Source organism: Salmo salar, chromosome 09 (assembly GCF_965601325.2).
Source record: "Salmo salar chromosome 09, fSalSal1, whole genome shotgun sequence".
Lineage (NCBI taxonomy): Eukaryota > Metazoa > Chordata > Actinopteri > Salmoniformes > Salmonidae > Salmo > Salmo salar.
Window position 1 is genome coordinate 41,560,960 of NC_138299.1, and position 20,119 is coordinate 41,581,078.

A 20,119-nucleotide genomic window follows, 5' to 3' on the forward strand; every position below is an offset into this window, starting at 1 on the left:
ACTCATACTTTCTATGATGCACTGTCTCCTCCATTAAACTCATACTGTCTATGTGACGCGCTGTCTCCTCCATTAAAAAATCATATTGTCTATGTGACGTGCAGTCTCCTCCATTAAACTCACACTGTCTATGTGACGCGCTGTCTCCTCCATTAAACTCATACTTTCTATGACGCACTGTCTCCTCCATTAAAAAATTCATACTTCCTATGTGACGCACTGTCTCCTCCATTAAACTCATACTGTCTATGTGACGCACTGTCTCCTCCATTAAACCCATACTGTCTATGTGACGCACTGTCTCCTCCATTAAACCCATACTGTCTATGTGACGCACTGTCTCCTCCATTAAAAAATCATATTGTCTATGTGACTTGCGGTCTCCTCCATTAAACTCACACTGTCTATGTGACGCGCTGTCTCCTCCATTAAACTCATACTTTCTATGACGCACTGTCTCCTCCATTAAACCCATACTGTCTATGTGACGTGCGGTCTCCTCCATTAAAAAACTCATACTTTCTAATAACCCCTTTTACTGGTCAGGACGTGACAACTGTCTATGTGACGTGCGGTCTCCTCCATTAAAAAATTGCATTGTCCCCACAATAAGTTGGAGAAGTTGAAATAAAACCATTTATTTCAGTGAGGCAAAGGACCACCTGTCATAGTGGATTTATAGTGACTGTAAACAGGCTAAGTTGTATCAACAGTGTAATGTAAACTACAGGGTTTTACTGAGTCTAAGGCTCTCAGGACACGGGCTGTTTCAGAAATGGCAGCCTATTCCCTATGTTGTGCACGTATTTTGACCTGGGCCCTGGTCAACAGTAATGCACTACATTGGGAACAGGGTACCATTTCAGACTCAACCCTGGTTGCTCTGGTTGTTCTCCCCCCCACACACACACACCACACACACACACACACACACACACACACACACACACACACACACACACACACACACACACACACACACACACACACACACACACACACACACACACACACACACACACACACACACACTTAAAGTAGCAACCACGTAGTAGACCTTGTCTGGTACCTGCTAGTGGTGAAGGAGAACAGGCTACAGAGGTAGACAGGGAGTTTACCCAGAAGGGCAGAAGGAAGTACCAACAGAAGGAGGTGCCAACAGAAGGAATTACGAACAGAAGGAAGTACCAACAGAAGGAAGTACCAACAGAAGGAAGTACCAACAGAAGGAAGTACCAACAGAAGGAAGTACCAACAGAAGGAAGTACCAACAGAAGGAAGTACCAACAGAAGGAAGTACCAACAGAAGGAAGTACCAACAGAAGGAGGTGCCAACAGAAGGAATTACCAACAGAAGGAAGTACCAACAGAAGGATGTACCAACAGAAGGAAGTACCAACAGAAGGATGTACCAACAGAAGGAAGTACCAACAGAAGGATGTACCAACAGAAGGAAGTACCAACAGAAGGAAGTACCAACAGAAGGATGTACCAACAGAAGGAAGTTCCAACAGAAGGAAGTACCAACAGAAGGAAGTACCAACAGAAGGAGGTGCCAACAGAAGGAATTACCAACAGAAGGAAGTACCAACAGAAGGATGTACCAACAGAAGGAAGTACCAACAGAAGGAAGTACCACAGAAGGAAGTACCAACAGAAGGAAGTACCAACAGAAGGAAGTACCAACAGAAGGATGTACCAACAGAAGGAAGTTCCAACAGAAGGAGGTGCCAAAAAAGGGTGGCATGGCGACCACTCCAGGGACCACTCTAGAGACTACTCCAGGACCACTCCAGGGACCACTCCAGGGACCACTCTAGAGACCACTCTAGGGACCACTCCAGGACCACTCTAGAGACTACTTCAGGACCACTCTAGGGACCACTCCAGGACCCCTCCAGGACCACTCTAGAGACCACTCTAGGGACCACTCCAGGACCACTCTAGAGACTACTCCAGGACCACTCCACGACCACTCCAGGACCACTCTAGGGACCACTCTAGAGACTACTCCAGGACCACTCCAGGACCACTCTAGAGACTACTCCAGGACCACTCCAGGACCACTCTAGGGACCATTCTAGAGACTACTCCAGGACCACTCTAGAGACCACTCCAGGACCACTCCAGGACCACTCTAGGGACCACTCTAGGACCACTCTAGTGACCACTCTAGGGACTACTCTAGAGACTACTCCAGGACCACTCCAGGACCACTCTAGTGACCACTCTAGAGACCACTCTAGGGACCACTCTAGAGACTACTCCAGGACCACTGCAGGACCACTCTAGGGACCACTCTAGAGACTACTCCAGGACCACTCTAGAGACCACTCCAGGACCACTCCAGGACCACTCTAGGGACCACTCCAGGACCACTCCAGGACAACTCTAGAGACTACTCCAGGACCACTCCAGGACCACTCTAGTGACCACTCTAGAGACCACTCCAGGACCACTCTAGAGACCACTCCAGGACCACTCCAGGACAACTCTAGAGACTACTCCAGGACCACTCTAGTGACCACTCTAGAGACCACTCCAGGACCACTCTAGAGACCACTCCAGGACCACTCTAGAGACCACTCCAGAACCACTCCAGGACCACTCTAGAGACTACTCCAGGACCACTCTAGAGACTACTCCAGGACCACTCCAGGACCACTCTAGAGACCACTCCAGAATCACTCCAGGACCACTCTAGAGACTACTCCAGGACCACTCCAGGACCACTCTAGAGACTACTCCAGGACCACTCCAGGACCACTCTAGGGACCATTCTAGAGACTACTCCTGGACCACTTCAGTCTAGGGACCACTCTGAGACTACTCCAGGACCACTCCAGGACCACTCTAGAGACCACTCCAGGACCACTCTAGTGACTACTCCAGGACCACTCTAGTGACCACTCTAGAGACCACTCCAGGACCACTCTAGAGACCACTCCAGGACCACTCTAGTGACCACTCCAGGACCACTCTAGTGACCACTCCAGGACCACTCTAGTGACCACTCTAGGACCGCTCCAGGACCACTCTAGAGACCACTCCAGAATCACTCCAGGACCACTCTAGAGACTACTCCAGGACCACTCTAGAGACTACTCCAGGACCACTCCAGGACCACTCTAGAGACCACTCCAGAATCACTCCAGGACCACTCTAGAGACTACTCCAGGACCACTCTAGAGACTACTCCAGGACCACTCCAGGACCACTCTAGGGACCATTCTAGAGACTACTCCTGGACCACTTCAGTCTAGGGACCACTCTGAGACTACTCCAGGACCACTCCAGGACCACTCTAGAGACCACTCCAGGACCACTCTAGTGACTACTCCAGGACCACTCTAGTGACCACTCTAGAGACCACTCCAGGACCACTCTAGTGACCACTCCAGGACCACTCTAGTGACCACTCCAGGACCACTCTAGTGACCACTCTAGGACCGCTCCAGGACCACTCTAGAGACCACTCCAGAATCACTCCAGGACCACTCTAGAGACTACTCCAGGACCACTCCAGGACCACTCTAGAGACTACTCCAGGACCACTCCAAGACCACTCTAGGGACTACTCCAGGACCACTCTAGGACCACTCTAGTGACCACTCTAAAGACTACTCCAGGACCACTCTAGGGACCACTCCAGGACCACTCTAGAGACTACTCCAGGACCACTCTAGGGACCACTCTAGAGACCACTCCAGAACCACTCCAGGACCACTCTAGAGACTACTCCAGGACCACTCCAGGACCACTCTAGAGACTACTCCAGGACCACTCCAGGACCACTCTAGGGACCATTCTAGAGACTACTCCAGGACCACTCCAGGACCACTCTAGTGACCACTCCAGAACCACTCCAGGACCACTCTAGAAACTACTCCAGGACCACTCCAGGACCACTCTAGTGACCACTCCAGAGACTACTCCAGGACTACTCTAGGACCACTCTAGGGACCACTCTAGAGACTACTCCAGGACCACTCCAGGACCACTTTAGTGACCACTCCAGAGACTACTCCAGGACCACTCTAGGGACCACTCCAGGACCACTCTAGTGACTACTCCAGGACCAGTCTAGGGACCACTCTAGAGACTACTCCAGGACCACTCCAGGACCACTCTAGAGACCACTCCAGGACCACTCTAGTGACTACTCCAGGACCACTCTAGTGACCACTCTAGAGACCACTCCAGGACCACTCTAGTGACCACTCCAGGACCACTCTAGGCCCTCCGGACCACTCCGGCCCCAGGACCACTCCAGGACCACTCTAGTGACCACTCCAGGACCACTCCAGGACCACTCTAGTGACCACTCTAGTGACCACTCCAGGACCACTCTAGTGACTACTCCAGGACCACTCTAGTGACCACTCCAGGACCACTCTAGTGACCACTCCAGGACCACTCTAGTGACCACTCCAGGACCACTCTAGTGACCACTCCAGGACCACTCTAGTGACCACTCCAGGACCACTCTAGTGACCACTCCAGGACCACTCTAGTGACTACTCCAGGACCACTCTAGTGACCACTCCAGGACCACTCTAGTGACCACTCCAGGACCACTCTAGTGACCACTCCAGCATGCGTCACACTGATGGGGTGGGTGGGCAGTTGAGTTCTACCATGAAACCAGTTCCCCTTGAACATTAAATACTAGAATAGCAGAACTGAATACTAGAACTGAATATAAGAATAGCCTACTGAATATATAAATTAAATAGTAGAATTGGACATTATTCAATACTATACTAGAATTAGTGAATACTATAATTATAATTATTACAGAGAGATAACACAGAGAGGTCCGTTGGATGTGTTCATATTTGTGAGAAGGGTTTTATATCGTTAACCTGGCTGGGACACTATATCATTCATTTGTAAATGTAAATGTAATTTTATTTAACCAGCTTAGTCTTATTGAGATATAAAATAGATTTTTCAAGACAGACCTGGATAAATCTTCCATACTTATAATCTGTTATAATCTGGGTCCCCTCTGTGGAGGCCATATGCCTGCCCTTCTACACATTGGCATCTGATGGGTGTCAGGAAGACCAGCATTGTGAGGGTGAGGCCCCCAGGGGCCTCATTATATGTTGGAAGGTTAATACTGATTTAGGTTATGATTCAGTCCAAGGCGCATTTTAGAGAAACACATTGCTCTTTGACTTTTAAAGGCAATTTACACTTGACCATCATTTAAAATATTTACTGTGAATGTGATGTTCGTGAATATCGGGACCATTGCTTTTAAAAGGTGCATTGTTGACAGACCCATGCTGTTCCCTACAACGCGCCTTGGATTGAAATCCAGACTTTGTCGTCCAATTGCACATGAGAATGTAATTTAAATTGCCCCACTTGTTGAAATAGGGCAGAAACTACAACAGCATCATTGACAAAGCTCTGAACAACCCTAAAATAACATTATTTTTCCATAATGGGGCCACAATATCATAATGGTCAATACTCATGGGAGATGTCGAAACAGGTCACAATACTGTTTCATTGGGTGACAGCAGTATGATATCAACACTGTCTGCACACTCTTTGAGGACTTGTGCTTGATATTGTACACTAAATAGTGGGGGGGGGGGAGAGAGAGAGAGAGAGAGAGAGAGAGAGAGAGAGAGGAGAGACAGAGAAGGAGAGAGAGAGAGAGCAAGAGAGAGAGCGAGAGAGAAAGAGAGAGCGAGAGAAAGAGAGAGCGGGGGAGAGCGAAAGAGAGAGCGAGAAGAGGAGGGAGCGAGAGAAAGAGGGAGCGAGAGAAAGAGCTGTGCTTAGACACACCATCATGTGCCCCTCCAAGCTACCAATGACTTCACACTGGAAGAACTTAAGCTACACTAAAGCTAGGCTTAAGAAATGTATAGTTTACTGAACTAAAGTTACTTTGAAAAAGTAGTTCACCACATCCAGACTACTTTGTGAAAAATGATAATGTGTAAATCTGAAATGTCATAGACTATAAATGTTAACAGAATGTATAATTTAGCATCGACCCATTGTTGCAATAATACAAGGTTTCCTAAACTGCATTCTGCACAGGTCCTAAACAAAAACATCATGTCACTCACTACACAGTGCCTCTCTTCAGACCCAGATGTATCCTTTAGTAGTCTGTGTTGTGTGTCAGTATAATTATTGTGGCATCAGTAGCCTCTGAAACATTAGAAACATGTCCACTCGTCTGACACCACAGTTGTCCCCTACACACGCATACGGTGCATTCGGAAAGTATCAGGCCGTTTCCCTTTTTCCACATTTTGTTACATTACATCCTTTACATCCATTCTACAATTGATTCAATTCGTTTTTTCCCTCATCAATCTACATACAATAGCAGAAACTTGGGTGGCTCCCGAGTGTCGCTGTGGTCTAAGGCACTGCATCTCAGTGCTAGAAACATCAATACAGACACCCTGGTTCAAATCCAGGCTGTATCACAACTGGCCATGATTGGGAGTCCCATAGGGCAGTGCACAATTGGCCCAGCGTCGTCTGGGTTTGGCCAGTGTAGGCCATCATTGTAAATAAGAATTTGTTCTTAACTGACTTGCCTAGTTAAATAAAGGTAAAAAAATATTTAAGTGAAAACGTGACATTTTTTATTTAACCAAATGTATTAAAAATAAAAAACAGAAATACCTTATTTACATTAGTATTTAGACCCTTTGCTATGAGACTCTAAATTGAGCTCAGGTGCATCCTGTTTCCATTGATCATCCTTGAGATGTTTCTTCACCTTGATTGTAGTCCACCTGTGGTAAATTCAACTGATTGGACATGATTTGGAAAGGCACACACCTGTCTATATATGATCCCACAGTTGACAGTGCATGTCAGAGCAAAAACCAAGCCATGAGGTCGAAAGAATTGTCTGTAGAGCACCGAGACAGGATTGTGTCAAGGCACAGATCTCCGGAAGGGTACCAAAACATTTCTGCAGCATTGAAGGTCACCAAGAACCCAATGGCCTCCATCATTCTTAAATGGAAGAAGTTTGGAACAACCATGACTCTTCTTAGAGCTGGCTGTCCGGCCAAACTGAACAATTGGGGGAGAAGGGCCTTGGACAGGGAGATGACCAAGAACCCGATGGTCACCTGGTCTGAAGAAACCAAGATTGAAGTCTTTGGCCTGAATGCGAAGCGTCACGTCTGGAGGAAAGCTGGCACCATCCCTACGGTGAAGCATGGTGGTGGCAGCATCATGGTGTGGGGATGTTTTTCAGCGGCAGGGACTGGGAGTCTAGTCAGGATCGAGGTGAGGGAGATGACCAAGAACCCGATGGTCACTCTGACAGAGCTCCAGAGTTCCTCTGTGGAGATGGGAGAACTTTCCAGAAGGACAACCATCTCAGCAGCACTTCACCAATCAGGCCTTTATGGTAGAGTGGTCAGATGGAAGCCACTCCTCAGTAAAAGGCACATGACAGCCTGCTTGGAGTTTGCCAAAGTCACCTAAAGGACTCTCAGACCATGAGAAACAAGATTCTCTGTTCTGATGAAACCAAGATTGAACTCTTTGGCCTGAATGCCAAGCGTCATGTCTGGAGGAAACCTGGCACCATCCCTACGGTGAAGCATGGTGGTGGCAGCATCATGCTGTGGGGGATGTTTTTCAGCGGCAATGACTGGGAGACTAGTCAGGATTGAGGGAAAGATGAATGGAGCAAAGTACAGAGAGATCCTTGATGAAAACCTGCTCCAGAGCGCTCAGGACCTCAGACTGGGGTGAGGTTCACCTTCCAACAGGACAACGACCCTAAGCACTGTCATGATGTTGCCCTCTTGGTGAGGTTTATGATCCCCATAAATACCTTTCCCCTTTTCTCTCTCTACCCTACAGAATGGACTCTTGGAACGCCCTTTGTTAACATAGAGTATGGTAACATCAAAAGGTTGGGGAAAAGAACAATCTTTATGTAATCCAACCAGTTGAAAGTGTCCGTTGGTACTTAAAGAATATGATGTCAGATCAGTTGTCGTCTGAGACATTATTACTGATGATAGGACGACATAAACTGTATCTTGGAAATTCTACACATTCTAGTTGAGACAACATATCCGTTCTACCACAAGATGACGGTACTACAACATATCCGTTCTATCACAAGACAACAGACTACTACGTATCCGTTCTACCACAAGACAACAGACTACAACGTATCTGCCCAGTAATATTCTTCAAAGGACAAGGGAGATCTCTGCTGGGCAACCCAGCCTCCATATTCGACCAATCTATCGAAGCACAGCTCAGAGAAAATATATTTCTTGCATTTTCCTTTTCAGAATGGGCGGTTATTTAGAATGCATAAGATTCTGTATTTACGATAGCATATCTTCATAAGGTCCGATAGAGACCCAATCCTTTTTTCCCTCAGTCTTCCCGCACTTTCATTCAAACCCAACCCCCTTTCTTTGTGTAACCAGCTGTCATATCGGTTTTGTCTGCTAGGGACGTTTTCTTTTATGACATAATTAGTAATCAATGTATGATCCAAATTTTGTATTGCTGATCCAACTTGTTAGCCAGGGTTCGTGAAGATAACCAAGAATTTTACGATGTTCAGATGAGACTGAATAAGGTGAATGATTAATAATTGACTGCTATTGATATAAAAGATGACCAGGTCTTTAAGAGTTTATTCGGAAGACAACAGCTCTATAAACATTATTCCGTGGTGCCCCGACTTCCTCGTTAATTACATTTACATGATTAGTTTAATCAGGTAATATTAATTACAGAGAATTGATTTGATAAAATAGCATGTCATATATCACTTAATCCATAGTAAAGACACGACAGCACACAGCCAAGACAACCCAGGAGTGGCTTCGGGACAAGTCTCTGAATGTCCTTGAGTGGCCCAGCCAGAGCCTGGACTTAAACCTGATCAAACATCTCTGGAGAGTCCAGACAGAACTTGAGAGGATCTGCGAAAAATAATTGGAGAAACTCCCCAATTACAGGTATGCCAAGCTTGTAGCATCATACCCAAGAAGACTCGAGGCTGCTTCAATAAAGTAAAGGGTCGGAATACATATGTAAATGTGATAGTTACGTTTTATAAATGTGCAAAAATGTAAAAAAAAAAGTTTTAGCTTTGTTATTATGGGATATTGTGTGTAGATTGATGAGGGAAAAAAACAATTTAATCAATTTTAGAATAAGGTTGTAACCTAACAAAATGTGGAAAAATGCACTGTACTGTATATACATATATATATATATATATATAATATATATATATATATTTTTTTTTTTTGTGTGGTTTATGAGGTCAGAACACTGCCATTGACGACCATTCATTTTATGGTAAAGAAGTAAGATACGATCTCTTCAAATGAAGCCAGAAAGGAAAACCCAATATTACTTAAAGTAAGTTAGATATTATCCATACATATAAAAAACACAGAAATATGTTTTTTTTTATTGCAAAATACAATCGTGTGGATTGGTCAAGTTGATAAATGTTGCTTTTTCAGACAGAATATGACTTAATTTCAGATGTATATACCTTTAGACAATATTTTCCATCACATGTAAATGGTTTTAATCCATTTTGATGTGATATTGATATAATTTCACAGGTTTCTTACCACACATTTTCCTACCATTTTCCTATGATTCCTACCACCACCCCACCTCCCCCAGCTGACCCTCCTTTAATATTTCATCCACAGAGTTCCAGATGGCTCTGTGAGGGACAAACACACACACAGCGAGGGACAGATTTTTAATTACCATGCTCTGATTTCACACCCTGGGCATCGCAGCATGGGGCAGGGGTGGGGGACGTGTGTGTGTGTGTGTGTGGTGTGTGTGTGTGTGTGTGTGTGTGTGTGTGTGGTGTGTGTGTGTGTGTGTGTGTGTGTGTGTGTGTGTGTGTGTGTGTGTGTGTTCGTGACAAGGCCGTCCACAGATGTGATCATGGCTGGTGTTTGCCTCTGGATGTCTCTGACTTACAGGGTGATTAATTAAACCTACAGGACTAGATCCTACAAAGGGCATGGAGAGAGAGATGGAGAGAGATTAATCATTGATTAGTTAATGCTGTGGGAGGGATGAAGCAGGATGAAGCATGCTGGGTGCTTTTTGAATCATCCCTAAACACCTGTCTGTGTTGGAGGGGGAGTGAGGAAGCAGAAGGCCTGGGACACAGGGGAGGAGAGGAAAAGAGATGAGAGGAAAGGGGAGGATAGGAGACGGAAAGAGATCAGAGGAGAGGGGAAGAGAGGAGAGGGAAGAGAGGAGAGGAGGGAAGGAGAGGAGAGGAGAAGAAAGAGATGAGAGGAGAGAGGAGGATAGGAGACGGAAAGAGATCAGAGGAGAGGGGACGAGAGGAGAGGGAAGGGAGGAGAGGAGGGGAGGGAAGGAGAGGGGAAGAAAGAGATGAGAGGGGAGGAGAGGAGAGGGAGGGGAAGGGAGGGGAAGGGAGGAGATGAGAGGGGAGGAGAGGAGAGGAGAGGAGAGGAGAGGAGAGGAGAGGAGAGGAGAGGAGAGGAGAGGAGAGGAGAGGAGAGGAGAGGAGAGGAGAGGAGAGGAGAGGAGAGGAGAGGGAGGGGAGGGGAGGGGAGGGAGGGGAGGGGAGGGCAGGGGAAGGGAGGAGAGGAGAGGAGAGGGAGGGGAGGGGAAGGGAGGAGATGGGACACAGGGGAGGGGAAGATGGAATTGGACCACTTGTCATGATGCCCCTTGTATATTATTCTCAGTCCAAATCCTACTATGCTCTGCCTGGGAGCATGACTCAACAATGATGACGACATGCACAAAGAGTAAAAACAAGTAGAAACTAGAATTTTCCTTCAGAAAAATTGTGTGCTTGCTTCAGAATAATAACTATAAGTCAGAAGCTTAGCAAGCAGATTAATAACAACATTATTCATTCTGCTACCTCCACTAGTGTAGTTCTATATACAGTCTGTAGTGGTTGGCCTGTAGGCCTTCCTACTGTACTGTATCGGTCCCAGACATCACATTTCAGATTTTTCCCTGTCTTGTACACTCATGGGACAGGGTTGTGATCGATGTTGATATGAGTGTGTTCTAAAAGAGGCAAATAACGAGAGGACACACCTCTCTTGTCTCTTCACTTCCTTCCTTCCGTTAGGATTCCAGACTATCTTTAGATTCTTTAGAACTCCTTAGGCTGCATTCCAAGTAACACCCTATCCCCTACATAGTGCACAACTTTTGACCAGGGCCCATAGGGTTCTGGTTGTGCACTATATAGGGAATAGGGTGTTATTTTGAATGCAACCAAAGGAATTGCAACCAACTATAAGGTTCCATTTGAGACACAATCTTTGTTTCTATGATGCTCGATGTGAACGTTGGTGCATAAAGAGATTCTGTCCTATAGTGTCCCCATCACAGTCAGAAGTCCACAAACCACAACTATTAGATTACCCCAGACATCTGTGCCCTCCCCTGGCCTCAGCGGGCACTGTCCTGCCCAGCCTGATTCTGCTCTACATGACGAGGAGAAGGAGGTGGTAGAACCTGGGGCTCCAAGGTTTAGGGGGGAGGGGTGAGGGTAGTGGCCCAGGAAATGATGCCTCCCCTGGGATGCGAGGAGACAGCAGGCAAGGTCCTTCCTCCAGGCCATTGCCTTATGTCTGTGGTTATTTTAGGCTATTTTAGGCTATTATTATCAACTGGTCTAGGGCCTGTCTTACGGATAGGATTGTAATGGGGGAGTGACAGAGAGACAGAGGACTGATTCTAGATCAGGTGCGAGAGAGAGAGAGAGAGAGAGAGAGAGAGGAATGATTCTAGATCAGGTGCTGGAGAGAGAGAAATAGTGACCATGGAGGGTAGCGATACAGAGGACTGATTCTAGATCAGGTGCTGGAGAGAGAGAGAAATAGTGACCATGGAGGGTAGCGATACAGAGGACTGATTCTAGATCAGTTGCTGGAGAGAGAGAAATAGTGACCATGGAGGGTAGCGATTCAGAGGACTGATTCTAGATCAGGTGCTAGAGAGAGAGAGAAATAGTGACCATGGAGGGTAGCGATACAGAGGACTGATTCTAGATCAGGTGCTAGAGAGAGAGAGAAATAGTGACCATGGAGGATAGCGATACAGCTAGCTGGACAGGGCTACGGGTGAGTGGGTGCATGTGGCCTTACCGCTGGCCTATACACTGAGTGTACAAAACATTAACACCACCTACTCTTTCCATGACGAAGACTGACCAGGTGAATCCAGGTGAAATCTATGATCCCTTATTGATGACACCTGTTAAATCCACTTCACTCAGTATAGGTGAAGAGGAGGAGACAGGTGAAAGGAGGATTTTTAAGCCTTGAGACAATTGAGACATGGATTGTGTATATGTGTCATTCAGAGGGTGAATGGGGAAGACAAAATATGTAAGTGCCTTTGAACAGGGTATGGTAGTAGGTTCCAGGAACCGGTTTGTGTCAAGAACTGCAATGCTGCTGTTTTTTTCACACTCAACAGTTTCCTGTGTGTATCAAGAATGGTCCACCACCCAAAGGACATCCAGCCAACTTGACACAACCGTGGGAAGCATTGGAGTCAACATGGGCCAGCATCCCTGTGGAAAGCTTTCAACACCTTGTAGAGTCCATGTCCCCGACTCAATATTAGAAAGGTGTTCTTAATGTTTGATATACTCAGTGTACAGACTATGTGAAGAATCTAGATGTAATTCTATACTAATAGACTGACCCTACCTTAAATGAAGATCATGGTGTGTAGATACATCCCTTGGTCACTTGACTGGTGGACTATAAATGAATGGTGAAAAAGTTTACATTCATGCTTTAAATGTTGCAGAGATGATCCATTAAGTTGAAATATCTTTCAAATAAAATGTCATGTAATAAAAAAATCCCGACACAAAAAATAAATAAAAGACTTGATCGGATGTTCACAGACTCGCGTTAGAAGGTGTTCTCCTGATGGGAGTACAGGGAATTGGTTGATCCAGCTCACCTGGCTGGCACTATGTATGCGGATGTAAACAGGAAATACTTCTCTAACTGTTCTCATTTACTTGGCATCATACCCTTCGCTGGAAGCCAGGCCAAAGAGTTGGGTTACATCCCAAATGGCACCGTATTCCCTACATAGTGCACTACTTTTGACCAGAGCCGCTCCCCCTATTCCCTACATAGTCCACTACTTTTGACCAGAGCCCCTCCCCCTATTCCCTATATAGTGCACTACTTTTGACCAGAGCCCCTCCCCCTATTCCCTACATAGTGCACTACTTTTGACCAGAGCCCCTCCCGCCATTCCTTAGTGCCCTACTTTTGACCAGAGCGTTATGGGGAAGAAGGGGGTCATTTGGGACGTGTCGATGATACTGCCTGGTTATATGGTCTAATTCTCTCCTTTCATCTCTAAGGATCACATACCTTTATCCAAATTAATGTTGCTGATTGCTAGTTTCCATTAGATAGATGTGTAGTTTCTTACCAGCAAAATGACCAAAAGAGTCTTTGAAATCTGGGATAGCCATCAACTGTACATAATGGTATTCAAACTCATTCCTGTAAAATGTTCAGTGATTGCACTGAGTTCCAGATAGCATCTGCTACACACCACACACACACACACACACACACACACACACACACACACACACACACACACACACACACACACACACACACACCAGCGTTGGCCTGGTCAGCAGTGAGGGGAATGTAGTGTTATGCTACGTTGCTCTGGGTGAGGAGGAATAAACACAGCTTCCTCAGCCACCAATAACACTTCCTGACTCCCTCTGCTAGAACAGTCACATCTGAGTCCCTAATGGCACAGGTTGCTGTGGGTCCTGGTCAAAAGTAGTGCACTAAATATGGAATAGGGTGCCATTTGGGACACAACCAATATTACAAACATCCGGGCTTGTTTAGAGTCTGCAGGACAGTTTATAACCTAAACATAACCTAAGCATGCTGTCTAGATAGATATGGATACACTACCCAGAGGGAATCCTGAAGCTAGTACAAAAGCTTGACAGAAAGACTGCAAGGCACATACCTTTGGTTGTTTGATACCTTGAAGAGAAAAGAAGGAAGGAAAGCATTGCTAGGATACGATAGTAGATCTTAGTAGGTAGAAGGTGCTTTTAGGTAAGGGGGTTAATTGGTCATAAAAAAATGTCAAAAACATGGAAGACCAATGCACTGTTCATATAATTAAAATAGCTTCATTGTTACAGCATGTTCAAAAGAACAAACCATTTAAAAACGCTGAAGCGTTACAACATAGCCTTCATTTTGAACATGGTCTTTGACCAGGATAGCATGATATAAAAGGGCATCATACTGAAGTAGTTCAGTAGTGGAATGCTGAGTCTCCTCTAAAGGTTATAAAAGGGCTGTCGTAAACAGAGCCTTCGGAAAGTATTCAGACCCCTTTACTTTTTCCACATTTTGTTACGTTAAGGCCTTATTCTAAAATGGATTAAATATTTAAAATATTCTTAGCAATCTACACACAATATCCCATAATGACAATGCGAAAACAGGTTTGTAGAAAATTGTTGCTAATTTATTAGAACTAAAAAACAGAAATACCTTATTTACATAAGTATTCAGACCCTTTGCTATCAGACTCGAAATTGAGCTCACGTGCATCCATTGATTTTTTTGGTACCCTTTCCATTGATCATCGTTGATATTTTTCTCCAAAAACCAAGCCATGAGGTCAAAGGAATTGTACGTTGAGCTCCAAGACAGGATTGTGTCGAGGCACAGATCTGGGGAAGGGTACCAAAAAATATCTGCAGCATTGAAGGTCCCAAGAACACAGAGGCCTTCATTATTCTTAAATGGAAGAAGTTTGTGACCGCCAAGCTGGCCGCCCGGCCAAACTGAAGAATCGGGGGAGAAGGGGCTTGGTCAGGGAGGTGACCAAGAACCTGATTGTCACTCTGACAGAGCTCCAGAGTTCCTCTGTGGAGATGGGAGAACTTTCCAGAAGGACAACCATCTCTGCAGCACTCCACCAATCAGGCCTTTGTGGTAGAGTGGCCACATGGAAGCCACTCCTCAGTAATAGACACATAACAGCCTGCTTGGAGTTTGCCAAAAGTCACCTAAAGAAAAGTCACCATGAGAAACAAGATTCTCTGGTCTGATGAAACCAAGATTGAACTCTTTGGCCTGAATGCCAAGCGTCACATTACATTTACATTTTAGTCATTTAGCAGACGCTCTTATCCAGAGCGACTTACAGTAGTGAATGCATACATTTCATTTCATACATTTTTTATTTATTTATTTATTTTTCGTACTGGCCCCCCGTGGGACATTTGGAGGAAACCTGGCACCATCCCTACAGTGAAGCATGGTGGTGGCAGCATCATGCTGTGGGTATGTTTTTCAGCGGCAGGGACTGGGAGACTAGTCAGGATCGAGGCAAAGATGAACAGAGCAAAGTACACAGAGGTCCTTGATGAAAACCTGCTCAGGACCTCAGACTGGGGCAATGGTTCACCTTCCAACAGAACAACGATCCTAAGCACACAGCCAAGACAACGCAGGAGTGGCTTTGGGACAAGTCTCTGAATGTCCTTGAGCAGTGGTGGAAAAAGTAACAAAATGTCATACTTGAGTAAAAGTAAAGATACCTTAATAGAAAATGACTCAAGTAAAATAAGTACTTGAGTAAAAGTCTAAAAGTATTTGGTTTTAAATATACTTAAGTATCAGAAGTAAATGTAATTGCTAAAATATACTTAAGTATTAAAAGTCAAAGTAAAGGTATAAATCATTTGAAATTCCTTATATTACGCAAACCATACGGCACCCTTTTCTTGTTTTTTTTTAAATTTAAGGATAGCCAGGGGCATTTTCCAACACTCAGACATAATTTACAAACTAAGCTTGTGTGTTAGGTGAGACCATCAGATCAGAGGCAGTCGGGATGACCAGGGATGTTCTCTTGATAAGTTTGTGAATTGAAACATTTTCCTGTCCTGCTGAGCATTCAAAATGTAACGAGTACTTTTGGGTGTCAGGGAAAATGTATGGAGTAAAAAGTACATATTTTCTTTAGGAATGTAGTGAAGTAAAAGTTGTCAAAATATAAATAGGAAAGTAAAGTACAGATATCAGAAAACTACTTAAGTAGTACTTTAAAGTATTTTTACTTAAGTACACCACTGCCTTGAGTGGCGCAGCCAGAGCCCGGACTTGAACCATTTCGAACATCTCTGGAGAGACCTGAAAATAGTTGTGCAGCAACGCTCTCCATCCAACCTGACAGAGCTTGAGAGGACCTGCACAGAAGAATGGGAGAAACTCCCCAAAACAGGTGTGCCAAGCTTATAGCATCATACCCAAGAAGACTCGCGGCTGTAATCGCTGCCAAAGGTGCTTTAACAAAGTACTGAGTAAAGGGTCTGAATACTTATGTAAATGTGATATTTCATTTTAATTTTTTTATAAATTACTAACATTTTCTAAAAACCTGTTTTTGCTCTGTCCTTATGGGTATTGTGTATAGATTGATGAGGGAAAAAAACAATTCAATCAATTTTAGAATAAGGTCGTAACGTAACAGATTGGTCTGCATACTTTCCTAAGGCACTGTATATACTCCTCTCTACCTGTCACATGACGTGTCACATCTACCACAGACACGGCCGCGTCTCAAATGGCACCCTATTCCCTATTTAGTGCACAACGTTTGACCAGGGCCCATGTGTAGGAAATAGAGTGCCATTTGGATGGAGAGCATGCAGTACATCACTGTGATGATCTAACGTCTCCATCAGGGAGTCTCATTGACCTTTGACCCATAGCTACTATGGTGTAAGTGGCTACAGTTAAACAATGAGAAAGTAAAAAAAAACTTATTACACTCTACTTACGGGAATAATTACACAGGATGTGTTCCTAAATGGCACCCTATTCCCTATATAGTACACTACTTTTGACCAGGGCCCTATGGGAGACAGACACAATAATGAGAACCCTAACTATAATGTATGACCCTGATCTCTACCAGTCCGGCCAGAACTAGGCCAGTGACTCAGCAGTCAGTGGGTTTTAGAGTGTGTGTGTGTGTGTGTGTGTGTTTGTTTGTGTGTGTGTGTTTGTGTGTGTGTGTGTGTGTGGCTACTGACTCAGTCGTAAGTAGGTTTTGGAGAGAGCCGCACCCCAAAGCAGGGTCCAGCTGCGAATGGAAGCCAACAATGAGTTTTCGGTGGACAGAGAGGAAAAGTCTTTAACTGGGAAATTATTAGCATTTTGTCAAAGTCTTCTGTCTCCCTCTCTCTCACATTCTCTTGCTGTCTGTCTGTCTGTTAAACACACACACACACACACACACACACACACACACACACACACACACACACACACACACACACACACACACACACACACACACACACACACACACACACACAAAGATATCTACAAACATATGCACACTTCCCTTCTCCGACATCTCTGTTCTGTTCTGTGTCACGAGAGCTGAGCAGCTTGTAACGGAGCAGTTGCATAATTATGACGCTGGACTTGTTATGTGCCTTTATAATACACTGGCAGAAAACACTCATCTATTTCAGTGGTGACGGTTAAACCATTTCAGTGTAATGTAATCAGGGCTTACGCCTGAGAAAATAACAACGTGACAAAATGGTCATTCTCACCAGACAGTGAATTACAGTAGGAGATAGTAATACATGCACACCTAACATGGCTGACTGGGTGTGAGAGTGTGAAGGTGTGTGTGTGTGTGTGTGCGTCTGTAAATCTGAATGTGAATCTGTCTGTGTGCGTGAATGTCTGCTTGTATCAGTGTATGTTCCCAAAGAGAAGAGAATGTATCCAACATGGCCAACACTAACCCTGCTGCTTTACTGAGAGGACAGCTCAGCCTATGGTCAGCTGATATTTGACAATAGTTCTGAACGGTAACTGCCTTCTGAATAGGAATGACCAGAGAACCCAAGGGAGGGTTGAGGGATTCCTATTCCATTCTCAGCCCCCCCCCCCCCCCCCCCCCCCCCCCTCTGTCTCCAGCAGCATCTATCCTCCAGTCCTCTCCCTTCCCCCTAACCTCCTTCTCTCTCTCCGTCTCTCTCTCTCTTCCCCCAATCATGCAAATTTCCCCTAAACAGATGCTCCTAATTTCTCCCTCTCCGTATAACAGACCTGTCCAATGTGAAATGAAAACATTCCATTCTCTCAATCCCTCGCTCTCTCACATACACACAGAGATCAGAAATCCAGAGGCAGTAAATGCAAAACACACCTCAGAGAGAGAAAAAGGGAGAGGGAGGGAGAGAGAGAAAGAGAGAGAGGGAAAGAGGGAGAGAGGGAGAAAGAGAAAGAGAGAGAGGGATAGAGAGGGAGGGAAAGAGGGAAAGAGGGAAAGAGGGAGAGCGCGAGCGAAAGGGAAAGAGGGAGAGTGAAGGAAAGAGGGAGAGAGGGAGATTACATGATGTAGAAACCAGCTGAAGGGAAGATGGGAACAGAACAGATCTTTCTCTCCCCTGCAGCACTGACACAACCACTGACTGTAAATCAACAGACCCACTGCCCCTGTGAAGCAGACACTCCCTAACAATCCATTTTCTTACAACCAAACAAAGGGAAAGACAACAATACATGGTTAGAATATGGTGGCAATGTGTGTCTTACCTCTGTAATGTGTGGACTGCTCCCCTAGTGATGCCAGAGACATGCAGTCTGGTGGAGTAGTATCCACAAGCTCCCTGACTCTCCCTCTCCCTCTCTCTCGCTCTCACACACACACACACACACACACACACACACACACACACACACACACACACACACACACACACACACACACACACACAGTCAGTCAGGCAAGCAAGCAGGAAGGCAGGCTCATACACACACACTCTTTCACTGTGCTGTGGCTCCCTCTCTAGCTGCTCTCACTTGCTGATCCAGCTGACATACGCCCTCCCCTCCCCTCCTTCTCTAGCTGCTCTCTCTTGCTGATCCAGCTGACATACGCCCTCCCCTCCCCTCTGCTGCTCTCAGTCTCCACCCTTCAGCCAGCACCCACACTACACTACACTGTGCCTACAAGGAGCCAGTAGGAGCCCATCTCCTCTCTTCCTCCCCTTCTTTCTCTCTCTCCCTGTTTGACTATTAGACACAGTGCTTCTGTGGGGCCACAGGAAAAGGCTTGACTGTCTTTTCTAATCACAGACTGTAAACATACACAGACTGTAAACATACACAGACTGTAAACACGCACAGACTGTAAACAAGCACAGACTGTAAGCAAATACAGACTGTAAACAAACACAGACTGTAAACAAACACATAATGTAAATAAACACAGCCTGTCAACAAACATATACTGTCAACTAATACAGACTGTAAACAGACATATACTGTAAACAAACACATACTGTAAAAAAACATACTGTAAACAAACACAGAATTTAAGAGCAGATGATAGTGACACCCATGGCTTTTCCCATCTTTGCATGTAGCTGATGTAGCTGATGATGCTGTAGATGATGTAGATGATGTAGCTGATGATGATGTAGCTGATGATGATGTGGCTGATGCTGTAGCTGATGATGATGTAGATGATGATGATGCAGCTGATGATGATGATGATGTAGATGATTATGATGTTGATGATGTAGCTGATGATGATGATGTAGATGATGTAGCTAATGATGATGTAGATGATGATGTAGATGACGATGATGTAGATGATGTAGCTGATGATGATGTAGATGATGATGATGTAGCTGATGATGATGTAGATGATGTAGTTGATGATGTAGATCATGTAGCTGATGATGATGTAGCTGATGATGTAGATGATGTAGTTGATGATGATGTAGATGACGTAGCTGATGATGATGTAGATGATGTAGTTGATGATGATGTAGCTGATGATGATGTAGATGATGTAGATGACGTAGCTGATGATGATGTAAATGATGATGATGTAGATGGTGATGTAGATGATGGTGATGTAGATGTAGCTGATGTAGTTGATGTAGCTGATGTAGTTGATGTAAATGTAGTTGATGTCGATGACGTAGATTATGTAGCTGATGTAGATGTAGTTGATGTATTTGTAGTTGATGTCGATGATGTAG

General features: G+C 45.1%; 1 protein-coding gene across 2 annotated transcripts in view; it reads right to left on the reverse strand.

The window, feature by feature from the left end:
- The window catches only part of gng2 (guanine nucleotide binding protein (G protein), gamma 2), a 28,428-nt gene extending 9,661 nt beyond the window's left edge, over nucleotides 1-18,767 (reverse strand). The window contains exon 1 of one of the 2 annotated variants that reach the window (XM_082955475.1): nucleotides 12,726-13,113. The gene's annotated coding sequence lies outside the window, so the exon portion shown is untranslated. 2 annotated transcript variants of the gene reach the window in all.
- Nucleotides 18,768-20,119: the final 1,352 nt, after the last annotated feature.